This window comes from Sciurus carolinensis, chromosome 4, assembly GCF_902686445.1.
Source record: "Sciurus carolinensis chromosome 4, mSciCar1.2, whole genome shotgun sequence".
NCBI classification, from domain to species: domain Eukaryota; kingdom Metazoa; phylum Chordata; class Mammalia; order Rodentia; family Sciuridae; genus Sciurus; species Sciurus carolinensis.
Genome location: NC_062216.1, coordinates 128,099,878 through 128,116,712, shown reverse-complemented (window position 1 = coordinate 128,116,712; position 16,835 = coordinate 128,099,878).

The following is a 16,835-nucleotide window of genomic DNA, read 5'->3' as shown; positions in this document are numbered from 1 at the left end:
GAAAGATATGTACAGTATAACACTATTTATGTTATATTTAAAGATATGCAAAACTGGGGCTGGAGATGTGGCTCAGTGGTCGAGTACCCCTGAGTTCAATCTCCAATATGAAAAAAAAAAAATCTGAAATTAATATAACAGAATGTTAAAATTTTTATAAAGTTGGGTTGTGGATACATTGACAATGGTCATATTATTCTCTATGCTTTCTTATTTTAGAAATGTTAGAGAAAAATCACTACTGCTGTGGGTTTTTCATTCAATAATCATTGTGGAGCTGTTACCAACATCCTTGGCCAATGGCCTAGTGGGGTGGGGGTGGGTCCCAACAAACCAGGTCTGGCCACTCATCCCAAAAGAATAAAGCAGTCAGAGAAACAGATGGTAAAACAGAAAATGGAACTTTAATTTCAGAGTATCACTCAAGGAAGACAGACCTAAGGGCTGTCTTTGGGATGCCAATAGCAGTGTTGGGGTCATAGGGGGAGAACAAAGGCAAAAGCTAGGTATTTGCATAGTACACTGTCTTATCAGTGGTGAGAAGTTGTTAGGTAGAATCTCAGTTTGGTGTCACTTCTAAGGGGATAATCTCCATTTGCTTCCTAGGATGTTTATCTTTGGGCCTGTGATCCTGGAAGGGGTAAACTTCAAAGTTTATTTCTCGGGATGTTTATCAGATTGGTGAATCTGAAATTTAAGACAAACTGAGGGAAAGAACAATTTCAAAAAGGACAGGTCAGAGAGAGACAAAATGGAGTCAGTTAGTTTAATAATTGTGTCCCCCTTCAGAGCATCTTCTGAGTCAGGCATTATGCTAAGTGCTTGGAGTCAATGAGTCCCTGTCCCAAGATGACTTGGAATCTAGTGGTGGTTCTTCCTGAACCACATCCTCCCTGACCCCATGGCAAGTAATTTGTACGTATTTATCACGTTTTGCCTTATATTATGGTATCAGGTCACACCATCTTCCCTTCTACAGCAGTGCTATCCAATAGGACTTTGTGCAGTTACCAAAGGACTGTATCTGTATCTGTTTCATCCAATATGGTACTTTTAGTCACCATGGAGCTATTAAACACTTGAAATGTGACTAATGTGACTGAGGAATGGAATCTTTAAAATTAAGTTAATTTAACTTAAATAGCTTCATGTTAGTGCAGTTGTATATGCAGGGACTATGTCTCATTTTTATAGCCTGGACCTCAAGTCCCACCTTTATCTTCAGAACACCTACCAAAACACTCTAAGACACTGTGTTTTGTTGTTGTTGTTGTTGTTGTTGTCTTGTGATCTTGTGATGGGGATCAAACCCAGAGCCTTGTGCATGTTAAGCAAGAATTCTACAACTGAGTTACATCCTCAGCCCCAAGATGCTGTATCTTATGAAAGACTGATAAATGTCTCTTGAATGTAAATTCTGAAATTGAGTCCTTGTGATGCCATGAACTAGCATATACTCTAGGGAAATTCACTTCACCTCTGTACATTTATTCATTTATCAGACATGTACTGTACACCAGTTCTGTGCTGAAGGGGATCTAAAAATAAATAAAACACAGTCCCTTTCCTTGAGGAATTCATGGTCTTGTCTGGCAATAGTTCTATTAGAAATAAAATGAGAAGGTTAATCCTGAAGATTTCTAAGATCTCTTGCAGTCCTAACATTCTATGAAAATATTCATTGAATTGTTCATTTGTGCATATAATCACTTTGAGAGTTTATTCAAATGGACAACTCAATAAAATGATATCTAAACTCATTGAAAGTCCTTTTAGCTCATTCATTTAACAAATATTTACTAAGCACTCTTTATGGATTGTGTGTGTGTGTGTGTGTGTGTGTGTGTGTGTGTATGAGAGAGAGAGAGAGAGAGAGAGAGAGAATATTGAACTTGGGTATCCTACTGCTGAATATCCCCAGATCTCCAGTTGTCCCCCTTTTTTGAGATAGGGTCTTGCTAAGTTGCCTTGAACTTGTGGTCCTCCTGCCTCAGCCTCCTGAATTGCTAGGATTACAGCCCAACTTTTTTGGGTGTTGTGTTTGTCTCCCATTTACCCATTGGTGAGAGAGTGATTCTCGCCCACAGATTATGGGGAAAACAACACCAATGCCTAACATTGGACAGATGAGACTGATAGCAGTGTATTAGTCACATTTAGTCATAGCCATGACATGCCACACAGGGGTTGCACATGGGAAGAGAGTGAACCCCCAAATGCTGTGGGGGGGGATTTTCAGTACTGAGATGATCCCTGATTTTTGTGGGAGGATATGATTGTCTTGTTTGAATGATTCCATGGGCTGGTGGGGAACCTGCTACTTAGGGATAAATAAGCGGACACTGAGCCTGCCCTACTTGATAAGGAAGTTTGCTTCACTGGGGAACCTTATTCATGGAGCAGGGGAGCAGGATGAGGAGAGGCGCTTGCAGCCAGGCCAAGTGAGACCCTCTTGATTTTACCAGATGCCAAGGTAATGCATAACACTGTGACCCTTAAATTTTAGGATTTACACCACAATGAACTGGGTATTATGCTGGGTACCCTCATGGGTGAACCCAGCATGAACAAGGGTCTCATTCACCCATCGCTCCTATATTTTAAGTTTCAGGTGCTTATTGACAAAGTTAGTGAACTGCAATGTGGTTTACAGGAGAGATGTTCCTTCCACAACTTTAATGGTTATGTACTTCAGGGCCCAACAACATGGAGGAGGGATAACGGCTTCTTCCAACCACTAGAGGGCATTTCCTGCTTTCTGCACAGGCCCCTGTTTCCTTGGGTTTTACTGAAATTGTGAGTTCAGTGCTCTGACTGAATCCAGACTCCAGGTGCATCTACCTCCAAAGATTCCATTCGGTAGGACTAGGGTTGAGCTTGGGCCTCCATGATTTGGACATGTTTTCCTGGTGATTCTGATTCATGGGCAGAGATTACCAACCAAACTATTTTAGTAAGATAGTCTACATTCTGATTTTCAGGGGTTCCCATTTTGTGAACTGGGAATGTAGTTTATAGTAGGAGCACTTGTTCAGTAAGTGCAAGGTCTTGAGTTCAATACCCATTACTGGAGAAAAAAAAAAAAAGAAAGAAAGAAAGAAAGAAAGAATAGAATGAAGAATGAAAGAAAAAAAGATTCCTCATATTCTATGTCACATGTGCAGTTAGCCCCCCATTGCCTAAACAATTATCACTTTTGAATTAAAAAAGTAAAATTTATCATTCTTGGATTCAGCATTTTACTTTATTGGTTTTTAATGTTCAGTTCCTTATTTTGGTCTAGATTCTCTATGCTCCAAAGGTTAAATAGGGAATGAGAAAGCGAGCAAAAGTAAGGGAAAATGAGACCTATTTTGGAAGCAAACCTTTGGAGAAATTATGTGACCAGATGATATTCTTCAGGAGCTGGTACATAGTGACATCCAACACCTATGGTCAAAATTGTTAATGAACACCAATATGCAGCACTGTAGTATGCCTGCTGACAATTCATAGGAATTCAACAAATATACAAAACATTCTATTCTTGTGGCTTGGGGAGGTGCTCATCAGGAGGCTGCAGTGTGCACTGGTCGCCTGTAGAGGGCAGGACTCCTGGAGGATATGAGTCCCTGTCCCAGCTCAGCCCAACTCAACTCTGTCTCACAGACTTATGACCACTGAGCCACAGTTTCTAGGCATTGTTGGGGGGAATTAAATGAGATCATGTGTGTTAAAGTCATCTGTGAATAGTGAGGCCTAAAACCAACACGTCCAGACCTCACTAGACCCAACCTGTGAGTGCCAACAGGCTCACATTGACATTCATGCTGAATTACAGTGATGTCCCACCTGGGAAGGAAGACTTCTAGACTCTACTGACTTAAATATAAAAACTGAGGTGAATTTTGAAGCAAAGTGAAGCTTGTCATCTAAATTCCTAAAGTTCCATACCTGGAAACTAGATACTTTTGTTTGGTCTCTAGACTAAGACTTCTGGCCAGCATGAACCCATGTGAGTGTTGGGAGGAAGGAGGTTGGCCAAAAGAGATGGAGGATAGATTCCTTTTCCTTCTATTTTCCTCATCCATCCTCCCCCATCTCTCTTCCAAACTAGACACAAAATTCCGCTCAAAAAGACAGATATTCTCAAGCATTCACTTTTGCAAATGGGTCACTGAAGGAATCGTTGGTATGCCAACAGATCCAACCTAAAGAGAGTCTAGGCTCAGGTGCGGCACAGATTTACAGGGTTATCCTCCCCATCCCATGACTTGTTTCCATCTCGTTTGATTTGGAGGAACAGAAATAAAGAACCTTAATTGGAAACAACCTGATTTTCCATCACTTTAACATTGAGTCACTGAATTTTTAAATGTAAACTTTTAAATGTAAACTTTACTCTCTGTTAAAGTTTTGTTGTGGTGACTTTTGCTATTATTGTTGCTCTGTTTAGATTTGCAAGTGAAACAAGCTCCCCCCCCAAATCTTAAGTGAGTTCTTGTGTGATATATTTATGGTGTTCTGTTTTAAAATCATCATAATTACTTGATTATAAAATATTCCATGAAAAAAGTTAAAAGGAAGACTCCAGGCAAGAGAACCACAGAGTTATTTAAGGATTACAGACTTCCTTGCAAAGCAGTTATGCTCAATTATGAAAGATGCACTCCCTGGAAAACAATGCAAATTCATTTAGAAAAGGTAAGTGTTCCTCCTTTAGGTAAGCTGGCAGTTCATTTCTGCCCTCCGGTGACTTTAAGAACACACAAAATGCTATTCTATTCATGAGTTGTTAGGAAGTTTTTTTTTTTTGTTTTTTTTTTAAGCTCCAAGGGCTAAATTATAAATGTCTTCTTCCAACCAAGATGATTAAATAATGAAAGATGGTGTATCTGGTCCTGGGGGTGGGGACAGCAGAGCTGCCTGCTGAGCATGATGGGACTTTGCCTGGCCTAAAGACTTCAAGATAGTTTTTTTTTTTTTTTTTTTAAAGCCAGTGTAGGAGGCTCATTTATGGGCCTATGCAAATCAGACATTCCTCAGTGCTTGCTTCTGAATCACTCACTGGTGTCACTCATTCTGCTCTACAGGAATAGAATGAGAATTCACCAAACAAAAATTTGAAATGAGGTTGTCTGTCCCAATGCCCAAGACATCCAAAGAGATTGGAAGTTTTCTCCAGAGACATAGGTGTGTCAGGGTGTGGACTTATAAAAGATTCTCTCTTGAACTAAACAGGTAATTAGAAATTGCATATCAGATATGCCTACTTCAGATGGGGCAACCAAGAAAGAATAATAACATTTATATTGAAGTGATAACTAATATCTGTCATGAATCTCACCTCCCTTTTTCATAATTGTCCTCCCTTTGCAAACTACATTTCTTGGCAAATCAAACTTCTCAAGGGAGTATGAGAAAGTGTAGGCTTTTCTTCTTTTATGAAGCCAAACCATAAATTTAGCAGCTAATAATAATAGGTATCCTTTTATCGAACACCTGAATGCTACTGACAGGCACTATCCTAAGCATTTTACATGCTGTATCTCATTTAATAACTTCTCACAACCCTTGAAGTAGGTAGTATTATTTTGCCTATTTGGCAGATGGGGAAACCAAAGCTCAGAAAGGTTAAGCAACTTGCTCAAGTCACCCAATAGTGAAGAATGGATAGAGCACCCACGTACAGTTGTGTAAGTCCTTTGCTGTCTGCAAAGGTGTCCAGTCAGGGGAAGAAACAGAGACTGAAATCCTACCAGTGTTCCACTTACCCACCCCAGAAGCGACATTGGCAGCCTCTGGAATAGAACTTGGAGTCAAACCCATTGGCGATTCCAGATCCCCATGCTTCACATGGTACTACTTTGCCAAGTACGTTTTCCTACCTTGAAGAGTTGCATCAAATCACAAACTCCTCCATTCTTTTCCATTGGCAGGGTTTGGGGGTAGGCATGGGGGAAGGAGGAGCATATCTCCTAGAAGTGGATAGATAGCCGGCAACTTTTGGAGTGCCGGGTTTTCTGGTTTGATGGGAGGGGTTGTGATTGGGAGCAGCAGCAAGTGTTGCCAGTGCCCTGACCCTTGGGAAGGCAAACGACCCGTGGGAGAGGAGGTCGCTCTGCATGAATGCTACCAAGACTCTGCTGAGAGACGTCACTTGGGAGGAATGAGCCCACAGACAGAAATTCTCAGACTGCCTCACCACAGGCTGGCATTTTGACCTTTGGCCAGACACTTAACCTCAAGGACTTCTACTTTTCCATCTGAAAAAGCAGACAATGATAATAACTAGGAAACGTTTTCAAGCAGACCAAATTTGTCTTTGGTGCGTCAGTCATCTGTCTAACTCTTTCTCTTCTATTCCCCCTGCCCCATCATTCACTTTTTTGGGGGGATGTGGGAGGTGAGGAGAGGGACAAAAACCAGTCACAGTACAGATGTTAGGGACTGAAACTATTGACTTTCCCAAAACTATCTTTATCCCAAAGTAAAGACCAAGAAGGCTTTGCCCAAAGGATCCGAATGCTATTGGGAGAATTTCAGCAGCAGAGGAGGGTTTGGATTCCTCCCTGAAGCCTGTGTATAACAAAGTCAAGTGACTAAGGAGTTTGCTGAACTGGGACAGCTTTGTAAAGTATGTTGTGCTTTTTAAACTTACATGTATGCATCTATTTGGTGGAATAATATGCAACCATTATAAATGAGTATTTACAATGACTATGAGGCAATATTAGGGTCAACTACTAGATATAATGTGTAGGTAAAGTGCAAGACCCCGAAACATATGTCAACTATGGAACACAACTCCATAAAAAGTACATGGCCTACAGAGAGCCTGGAAAGTAACATAGAAAGGTGAAAACAAATAATTGGTTGGAATAGTGATGGAATAGTGAGTGACTGTAAAAGTTTTAGTGAACATTACCACCCTCTGGAATATATTTAGAAATTCTAAAATAAGGGCTGGGACAGTAGCTCACAGGTAGAGCACTTGCCTAGGCATGTACAGGGCCTTGGGTTCCATCCCCAGGACTGAAAAAAAAAAAAAAAAAAGGAAATTTCATAGGTGATTAAATTTCCTGTTGTCATAATTCATAATTTTCAGACTGGTAATATATCTTATCTTTTACTTGGTACCAGGTATTTTAAGATTTAGCATTTCTGCAAAGCTCTTATATATTGTTTTTGGCACTATAAACATACTGTGTCATCAACACTGTGTCATCTGGGATCTTTATATTGAGACGTTATATTTAAGAATTTGTCAAGGTTCTTTTAAAAAGGGACTCTAGTCAAATAATATGGGATAAGACTGTGGTGATTCTGAGGACAGAGAATAGTATGGGTACCCCTGTACCTCAGAACATTTACTTAGAAATAAATCTGAGGCAGATGCTTCATCGATGTTTACCGATTCAACAAGTGAGTCATTTCCCGAAGCGTTTGGATGATTCTGGAATCTACTTTAGCTTAATCACCACCTTTGCAGGGGTTTCTGAATGACTACTCACAAGTGCCTATTAGGTAGAGAACTAATAATTATGTCATCCCCAAATAAAGGAGAGGATTTTTCCTGCAAATGTCATTTGTGCTCTGACCTAAAGGGGAAAAAATAGATGAAATTTCAGACACTGCAACTACCTTTCCACTTGATGGGCTTTAAGCTTTCTTCTCATGCTCACCTAGAGTTTCTGATCTTCTGGAACCACCCTCCTGTTCTTCCCCCTTGAAAAACAAATTTGTTCAATCACAGACTATCAAAGTTAGGAGGAACTTTATGAGTTCAACTAGCTCATTTTATGCGAGAAAATTGAGATTCAGGAGGTGAAGTGATTTGCCCAAGGTCCCCTGATAGTTTAGGAGTAAAATCAGGACCCTTACTTTCTTTAGAAACTTGTCCTATTCTGAGATCTGTCAACTCAGTCCATAAACGTAAATCAATAGGGCCTCTCATTCCTATTATAAAAATAATATGTACTTGCTAAATGAAATATAAAAATATGAGAATGCTTAAAGAAGAGTCTAAAAATTATTCAGAATTTCACCATCCACCACTCAGAGATAAGTAGTGTTAACATATAATGTGTATGTTTCTTTAGGCATTTCTTTAGGGGAACAGGAGTCTAGGGTAGCAAGTGTGCAGAAGGTGGGGGACACCGAGCTCTGATCGAGGGTGGGGTTATTGTGGTGCATGAGTAAACTTGACATATCACACTCAGGATAGTTACATCACGCCCATCTTAAGTATATTAATCTCCAGAACTGTGAAAGAGTAAGTTTCTGTCGCGTTGGCTGTCTACTCTGGGGGATATTTTTGTGGCAACCCAAGCTGATTAATAGATTTTAGAACAAAGAAGTGGGGTGCTGCTGTGTAACAATTATTTAAACATGCAGACCTGGGTAATGGGTACTGGGGCTGGAAGTCTGAGATCAGGGTACCAGCATGGTTGGGTTCTGGTGAGGGCTCACTTCCTGGCTGCAGATGGCTGCCTTCTTGCCATGTCCTTTTTCACCTTTTTTTTTTTTTTTTTTTTTTTTGACAGAGAGAAAGATCTCTGGTTCTCTTCATATAAGTGTGCTGTTGCCCACCCTTACGACCTCATCTAAACCTAATAAACTCCCAGAAGCCAATGCATGAAGGTCTAGGGCTTTAGCACATGAATTTTGGATGAATTTTAGGAGAACACAGACATTTATTCCATAGCAGTGGGGGAGAATACCTGGAGGAACTTTTGTCCCTCCAACTGGGGATGAGAGCTAGGAGAATAGGAATATGTAGTAGGTACTAATTTCTTCTTTCCCTGTTATGTCTACTACATCATACCTAATAGCCTTAATTGCTTTCCAGTGTTAAAGTCCTCCTTTCTATAGGTTAAAATGCACATGTTGAGGAGTTGTTCATTAGTCTTTGATTCCTCTTGCTACTAAGATTTTTTGCAAAATTTACTTGCCAATAAATTTTGGACATTTTCCCACATCTATAAATATATTCTTCTAAAACTATATTTTCAGTCTCTCTGAAAGAGTCCACAAAATGCATGTATCATAAAATTATGATACATTTAATGAATCTCTTATTTTTGGAAATTTATGTTGTTTCCAATTTTTTACTATTAAAAACAAGACTGTAATGAACATCCTTGAATAGTACTTAAATATTTGTACACATTTCCTACTGTGGCTTTTGGACAAATTCTTAGAATTGCTGGGTGAAAAAGTATAAATATTTTAAAGGCATTTGAAACGAACTGACTGGTCAATTCCAGAAAAGTTGTTTTAGTGTTCAATTCTACCCATCGGAGTTGGAACCTCTTTTAAGCTCACTAAAATACAAACCTCAGCCCCTTCTCTCATCTAGGTCTCTTTAGATTACTTCAATCCAAAGGAGCTAGAAGATTTTGACACCAGGAGAGGGAAGTTTCCAAAAGGAAGAGGCAGAACCCATTCATGGGGTTTTTCTTGCCCCGTGTTTCCTACTCAAGACGGTGCTCGGCAACATTCAAACACACCCTATGCTCTCCTGCATTACCTTGACATTCTGAGAAGTCCAGTATTCCTGGGCTGACTGAGTTCACTTGGACAGAGAACAATAAAGAGAGCTTTGTCCACAAATCACAGAGACAAGTTCAGTGGGCTGACAGCTTCTGAGCCCTTGAACGACTTCCACTGGTCAGACATGGTAGGCCAGAAGAGTGGCCAGTTAGCCCCTTTCCTCTTTCACAGGCTCAAAGCCAAGGTCTTTTCCTCATTCAAGACACTCTTCTCTAATAAAAACCTTAAACAACCATCAAGCAAACTTTCTGAATCAGAAGGGACTTAATTTTGTCACTGGAATTCTGTTTTGTTTTTTCAGTCCTTTGTTCTAAATATTTAAAGATCTTATCTACCTTCAGGGAAAAGGATTCCTGTATCTATGGTAATCTGTTTACTTCTCTCTTCTTAAAGAAAGAAAATAATGCCAGGCGTAGTGGACGCACACCTGTAAATCCAACAACTCAGGAGGCTGAGGTAGGAGGATCTCAAACAAGTTTGAGATCAGCCTCAGATGAAAACCCTCAGCAACTTAGCGAGTCTTTATCTTCAAAAATATAAATAAAATAAATAAATAAAAATTAAAAGGACTGGGGTTGTAGTGCAGTGGCAAGTGCCCCTGCATTCAATCCCCAGTACTCAAAAAAAAAAAAAAGGAATAAAAAAGTAACACTTGCAAAGCACCTACTATGTACAAGCAAAGCACCTACTGTGTACAAGCAGTGTAGTTAAATGTTTTATGCCTTCTTGTTTACTTTGTCTTTGTAACAACCTGCTGATGTATATGTTATTATCTCCATTAGGAACTGAGTCACAGAGAAGTTAATTAATGACTAGTAGTACATTGCTGAGCCCAGTTCTAGAGACCACATCCAAAAGTGGCTCCTGCTTCCCTCCAGTCCTGGCTGGAATCTCCCATCAAACCTCGCCCTCCCTCCCATTTTTTATTAGTAGCAAAAGAGACAGACTTCTGTGGACAGAGTCATCCTTGGTTATCACAGTGGCCCCTGGATTAGCTCCATGTTTGTCCACATCTTTCTTCCTTCCCCCCATTCTCTTTTTTTGTTTATCTAATTTCATCTGATTTCATCTCTTCTGCCCTTGTCTGAATGTGGTTTTTGGTCCTCTGGCCTGTGGTTAAAAAGCCATGACATCATTGTGGTTCAGAGTGGCTCCGTCCCTCTCCCTGACTCTCAGCCCCGTATTCAGGCTGACAAAGGTTACTCTGTATTTTAGTTGCAGCTAGAGTTAATTATGATTGTGACAGCAACAGGTGTGTCATTCAGGAGACAACACACAAAATCAACTTAGTAAGTGCATTTCATACCCATGAAGGGTATTTTCATTACTCCAGTAGACAAAAGACTTTTACTCGGAAGCCTCAGGGAAGCAGGGGACAGGGCACTCAGGATGTCGTTGGCATGTGGGTGCCGAGGCTCTTCTTGAGAGCTTCTCATTTGTTGCTTGCCCTTCCTCCAAGGCACACAGATGTGCTGTCTTCTGCAAAGGGGACTATTGAGATGAGAGGTCGAGGGAGCAAATTCAAGTGGGGTTGCCATGGGGCGGGGCCCAGTGCGCATTGATACTTGTCACTGCAGGTTAGCTGCCAGGCAGAGGCCTGTGCGGCCCCGACGACCCGGCCCCGACGACCCAGACCCGACGACGCACCTCTTCCTGTAGGAGGGAGTCTCCTGCCTTGACAGTGCCAGTGCCAAAATACTGGTCAGAAATTCCTTCAGTAAAGAAATATCAGTCTGCTTGAAAATGGAAGTCATCTCCTCCTACATTTTTCAGTTATATCTGATAGCAGTACTGGACACCAAAGAAGTAAAAGGTGGGTCTTCACCTCGGCCTATGCTGAGGTTCTTTGTAATCCTCCAAATGTGCTGATTTCACACAAGATACATTGTCTGCTGGAATGCCCCTCGGTTTGTACTTCTTATAAAACATCCTCTCTCTCCTTCTATCTCTGTGCATATATATGGACACACACATCTACATGTACACACACATACCATACGTATGTATGCATACACACATATACACATGCATAAGTATAATCATGTTTTTTTTTTTTTTTTTTTTTTTTTTTTTTTTTTTTTGCTGTATGGTTTTTGCGTTGCTGGGGATTAAACCCAGGGCCTTGTACATGCTGGGCAAGCACTCTACCATTGAGCCACATCCCCAGTCCTTCCTCTTTTTTCCTTACCCTCGCTCTCTCCGTCAAAGGAAACAACGCTATTTCCATGACTCCATGTGTCCTTCATAGTTTAATCAATACTCACATGATCCTGTTCAAATGAATACAAATACGCATAAATGTTTAAATACATATTTTATAGAAGTACCTGTCATTTTTTTCTTTAAAAGATGGGATCATATTATATGTACTTTTTAAAAAAAAATTGTTTTAGTTGCAGGTGGACACAATACCTTTATTTTATGTTTATATGGTGCTAAAGATCAAACCCAGGGCCTCATACGTGCTAGGCAAATGCTCTACCACTGAGCCACAACTCCAGCCCTTATATGTACTTTTCTGCATTATGCTTTCCTTACCTGGCATTCCTTGTGAAAATCCCTGTAAGTCAACTTGAACAGCTCCAATTAATAGCTTCATTATATTCTATGGTGTGAACGAGACTATAATCTGGACATTCACATCATTTCTAGATTTTTGCTGCCAAGACCAATGTGGTGATAAGCATCTTCATATTTAGTCTTATGTGCTTTATTTTTTAATTTTTATTTTTTTGGCGGGGAGGGCTAGGTAAGTGCTCTCTCTACCACTGAACTATGTCCCCGTCCCCAACCCTTTTTTAGATTTTTAAAAAAATTTTATATTGCTTTATCCATTTTTGATTTTGTTTCTGTAGGCCAGATTCCCAAGAGTAGAATTCTGGATCAAAGCGTACACACCGTATTTAGTGAATGTTACCTGATTGTTTTGCAGATAATCTTTTTCTAACCGATTTAAAATAAGTGTTTGTATAAAATACAGTGGACACTATTTTGGATTATTATTTGAATTAAAATATTTTTCTACATACATAAATTCTAGTGTCAACAGTATTTTACTTATTAATTATGTTCATTACTTCTCTTGTGATACGAGTTTTTACTTTTAGATAAGCACATCATCACCTCCCTCTCTCACCTAATCCTTCTGACTAATACTTACTCAGCTTCCCAGAATCAGCTCAAATGCAGATGTCACCTCCTGTGTATCAACTTCCCTGACCCACCCTTCCTCCTATAATTCCCAGGCAGAGGTAATCTCTCTCCTACGTGCAAACCAATTTAGCATATCATATCGTACTTTTCTGAGTTTGTCAGCTCCACTGGACTGCAAGCTTCTAGAAGGCAGAATCAGCATCTAATTCACCTTTATTAAATCCAGCCCCCAATACAGTGTTTTAACATCACTACTTAATTTTCGTCAACAAAGGACACATACGTTTAATGTAAATTCTTACTTTACACCATTTAAATGGTTTTCTCAGTGCTTCTAAAACACAAACTGAAAACAAAAATTGAATTAATTCAATATTTCTGAATGGGAAGACATCAATGCATATTTGGGTATTTAATAAATATTGAGAAATAGAAGTCTGTTTATTTACTTCACCACTCATGGACTCTAAATTGCTACATAGAGGAAGATAACCAAAGAATCAATATGGGCTGGGGTGTAGCTCACTAATAGAGGACTTGCCTAGCATGTGAGAGACCCTGGGTTTAGATCCCCAGCACAGTGGGAAAAAGAAAAAGAAAAAAACCAAGGTGAATTTTTATAGACATTAAGTCCCTATCCAAACATACAATGCCTGTATGTGTGAGGCTCATGCTTTTGAGAAGAGAAAAAACTGATACTGACATCACAGCTCTTAGATGACCACCTTCTTCCAGAATACTCTGTAGCTTTATGAAGTCTCGTTTGCTATTTTCCCATCAGAAAGCATTGTACTAGGTAAAATTTCCCGTAGAATGTGTATACAATGTAGAAATTGATATGCTATCAGATCTTATATTCATCTTTTGTTTACCTCACTGATTATTGAGGGAACAAGTTTAAGAATATACGTATTAAAAATGAAAGGCTTGACTGAATAACTCCTTATTAAAAGGCTTTTAAAAAATCTTCTAAACAGATTTAATCAACTTGGCAAGTATTGGAATAAAAATATTTGAGGAGAGGATTATCTTGAAACCTAGTGTTTGTTCATGTTTCTGTAGTATTTATGACTTGGAAGGCAATAGTGAACTTACATTTATCTAGCGTTAAAAGTTTAATTGGCTTAAATCAGCATGTAGTTCCTAGAAGATAATAGGTGTGCAATAAATGTATATTGGATGAAAGATTGATGAATTGTGGTAGCTAAGGATCTCATTTATAACTTTGTTAATTCATGGATCTACAGTTGTTTAAAATACTCACACCCAACATTCTCTAACTGATGGTTTGAAAAAAAAAAATGTTGATCTCTAAAAGGGGCAATTGGCAGAAACAATTATTGCCCAACGGCCCCAAAAGGAAACCTATGTTTGGACTCTTTCCCCCTTGGCAATTTAGAGCAGTTTCTAGTGACCAGTTTATGGCAGTAATTTTTTTTTTTTAGCACTGACTCATGTAAATTTTGTATAGTTTTTGTGCCAACTATAAACAAACTAAAAAATGAAAAATTAGTCTACAAACTTTGACTCCAGGATGTGGGTGTTTGTCTGTGTTATTGAGTAAATGATAAGCGTACTAAACAAGGTATGAAGTTTAATGTGGGCAGCAATTTTAAGAAACACAAAATGATTTAAATCTTGTGGCATCTTTCTTTCAAAGCTTTGGGATGATAAACCAGAGAATAAAGTTCACTTATAGAACCTGTTAAACAGAGTGTCAATTCTTCAGCAATAAATTAAAACATAAAGTATTGCATAATCTTCCCTTCAGCCAATATTCCACTCTCCCAACATCTGGGAAACTGGGCAGGAGAGGAAGCAAGCTGCTTCTAATTACTCTTGGAAACCAGAGATTGTTTAAACTTTTAAGGTATGAGATAGAACAAGGGAGAATATTAAAAATAGCAGTTTTCACAAACTCCTCACAGATCTGTTGCATGAAAGATAAATGAAAACAGACAGCTCTAGTTTTCTTCTTTTGCCTTTGGCATCATTTTCTAAATGCTTGACCTTGATGGAAAATTGCTGTTTTGTTGACAACCTCCATAAAAACCCCATACATAGTAGAGAAAGAAACCGGTCTACTGGTCTACCCCGCAGCTAGGTAGCTGAATCTCAGAACTGGGCATGATGGAGAGAAGACAATCTGGCTCTCAGAGGCATCTAATGCAAGTGGTATAATTAACCTTTGGTATAATTAATTTTCAGGTAGTTGGAGTAAAATGATGAATCCAGGGCAGAAACAACCTGCCAGAACTTTTCTGTCCTTCCAAGGTCTGGACTCCATTCTTCTGGACCGAGAACTTGTTTCTGATGAAATAAGAATGCGAAAACTAGCTTACTATTCAAAGTACTGTAGTTTTCAGGACACTGACTTCAGACCCTGCCAAATTTGTTTCTTTTTTAAGCTAGGAAACTCTAAGGCTGAATCATGAGGCTTCCCCAAGACTTCCTAGGTCTGTGGAGATTGTGTTCTTCATGAGGCTGCTTCCTAAGCAGGTAGAGCAGATGAAAATAGTGTGTGGTGAACTGAAACACTCACTTTCTTAGGTATGTGACCAAGTGTCCCATAAGCAAGGGCAGCCTGAACTCCAGATTCCATTTTTCTATATTTGTCCTGGGAAGACAAACCTAATATGATCAGACTCTAGGGATCCAGCCTCATAGTCACAGGTTCTTATGTATAGTCAGGACATGTCTGTCAAATACCTGCTTTTAGTTCTAGGCATTGTGCTGGGCTCTGGGAAAACAACAATGAGCAAAACACATACATTTGGCTCTCAGAGATCTCATGTTCTAAGAAAGAGAAGCAGGGACTTTCAACAGCCATTGTGTAAGTGCTAAGTGCCTTGGGATCACACAGGAGGAAGTCCCCAGCAAGAGAGCTGCACCTTTGATTGTGGTCCACACTGCTCCTTCCCTGTTTCTTTTAGAGAAGGTGCCTTTGCAGTTGGACATAGTCTGAACATAGAAAGTTAGCAAATAGGAAATGATGACCAATTATCTCCAATGTGTTTTCCACATACATTAAACACTGACTTTGTTACAGTAATAGCCTTTTCCACTTTAAGAAAGTAGTCAGAATCAAATGTCATCAAATTAGTAACAAGGGTTCTTCATGCTGGCAAACATTCTTAAACACTTTTTTTTTCTGAGGATATGGACAGTCAAAAGGCCAGGAAATGAGGCCAAATGTGAAATTGTGTTAATGTAACACTTACAAAGGTCTTTGTCCTCATACCTACTGTTTTCTGGACCATGTATTTTGAACCCTAGATGCTTCTGATTGCAAGCTAGAAAGAGTTGCCTAGAAAATGAAACTGTCCATAGATGAGACTTTCCACTTGATTCTGGTCTTTGTGAGCAATGATTACCTCTTACTCAATCTTGTGTCATCTTCTACACAACAGTACTCAGAAGCAGGTCCTGAGATGAAGATTCATGTGCAGGTGATGTACTGAGAAAGTGCCTCTCCAAGGTCATGGGAGGGAGTAAGAGAAATAGGACAAGGGAGTGAGGGAAGGATCTAAGTAAAGGTACAGTTTAAGGTGAAGTCCCAGCTTTTGCCTGATCCTATAGGACAGCAACTTGAGAGTATGAATTATGCCTCAGTCTGTTCTCACTGAAGGCCAGGTAGTTGATCTTTCATATCAACTCATTCATATTCAGCTCATTTCGGTCCCTCCCTGGCTAAGGGTTAATCTAGAGAAACAAATTGCTTGATACTTAGTTTTCTGCATGTGGGCAAAGTGAATCTAGTACCCAAGGGCAAGCTCAAAGTCAATGTCAGGTACAGGTGCCACTTAGAAGTATAGGCACACAGAAGCCCAAGGGGCATACAGAACTCTTAATGATTGCCAAGGAGATCTGTGGAAAGCACTGATGGGGTCATTATAAGTTAACTGTAAGATGTGCATTCTCTCTGTTCAGTAAGTACCACTTCTGATTGACAACTGAAGGGATTACTTATAACCAGAAAGAGGTGATAAAAAACATTTTAAAATATTTTTTATCATGCCTACCATTCAAGTCATAACTTAATGGTACTTAATTTCTAAAAGAACAGAGGATTCTAGTTTATTTTATTGAGCCACTATAGCAGCTTAGGTGCTATAAAAATTTTGGTGTCTATTTCTCTTTTACTAGCT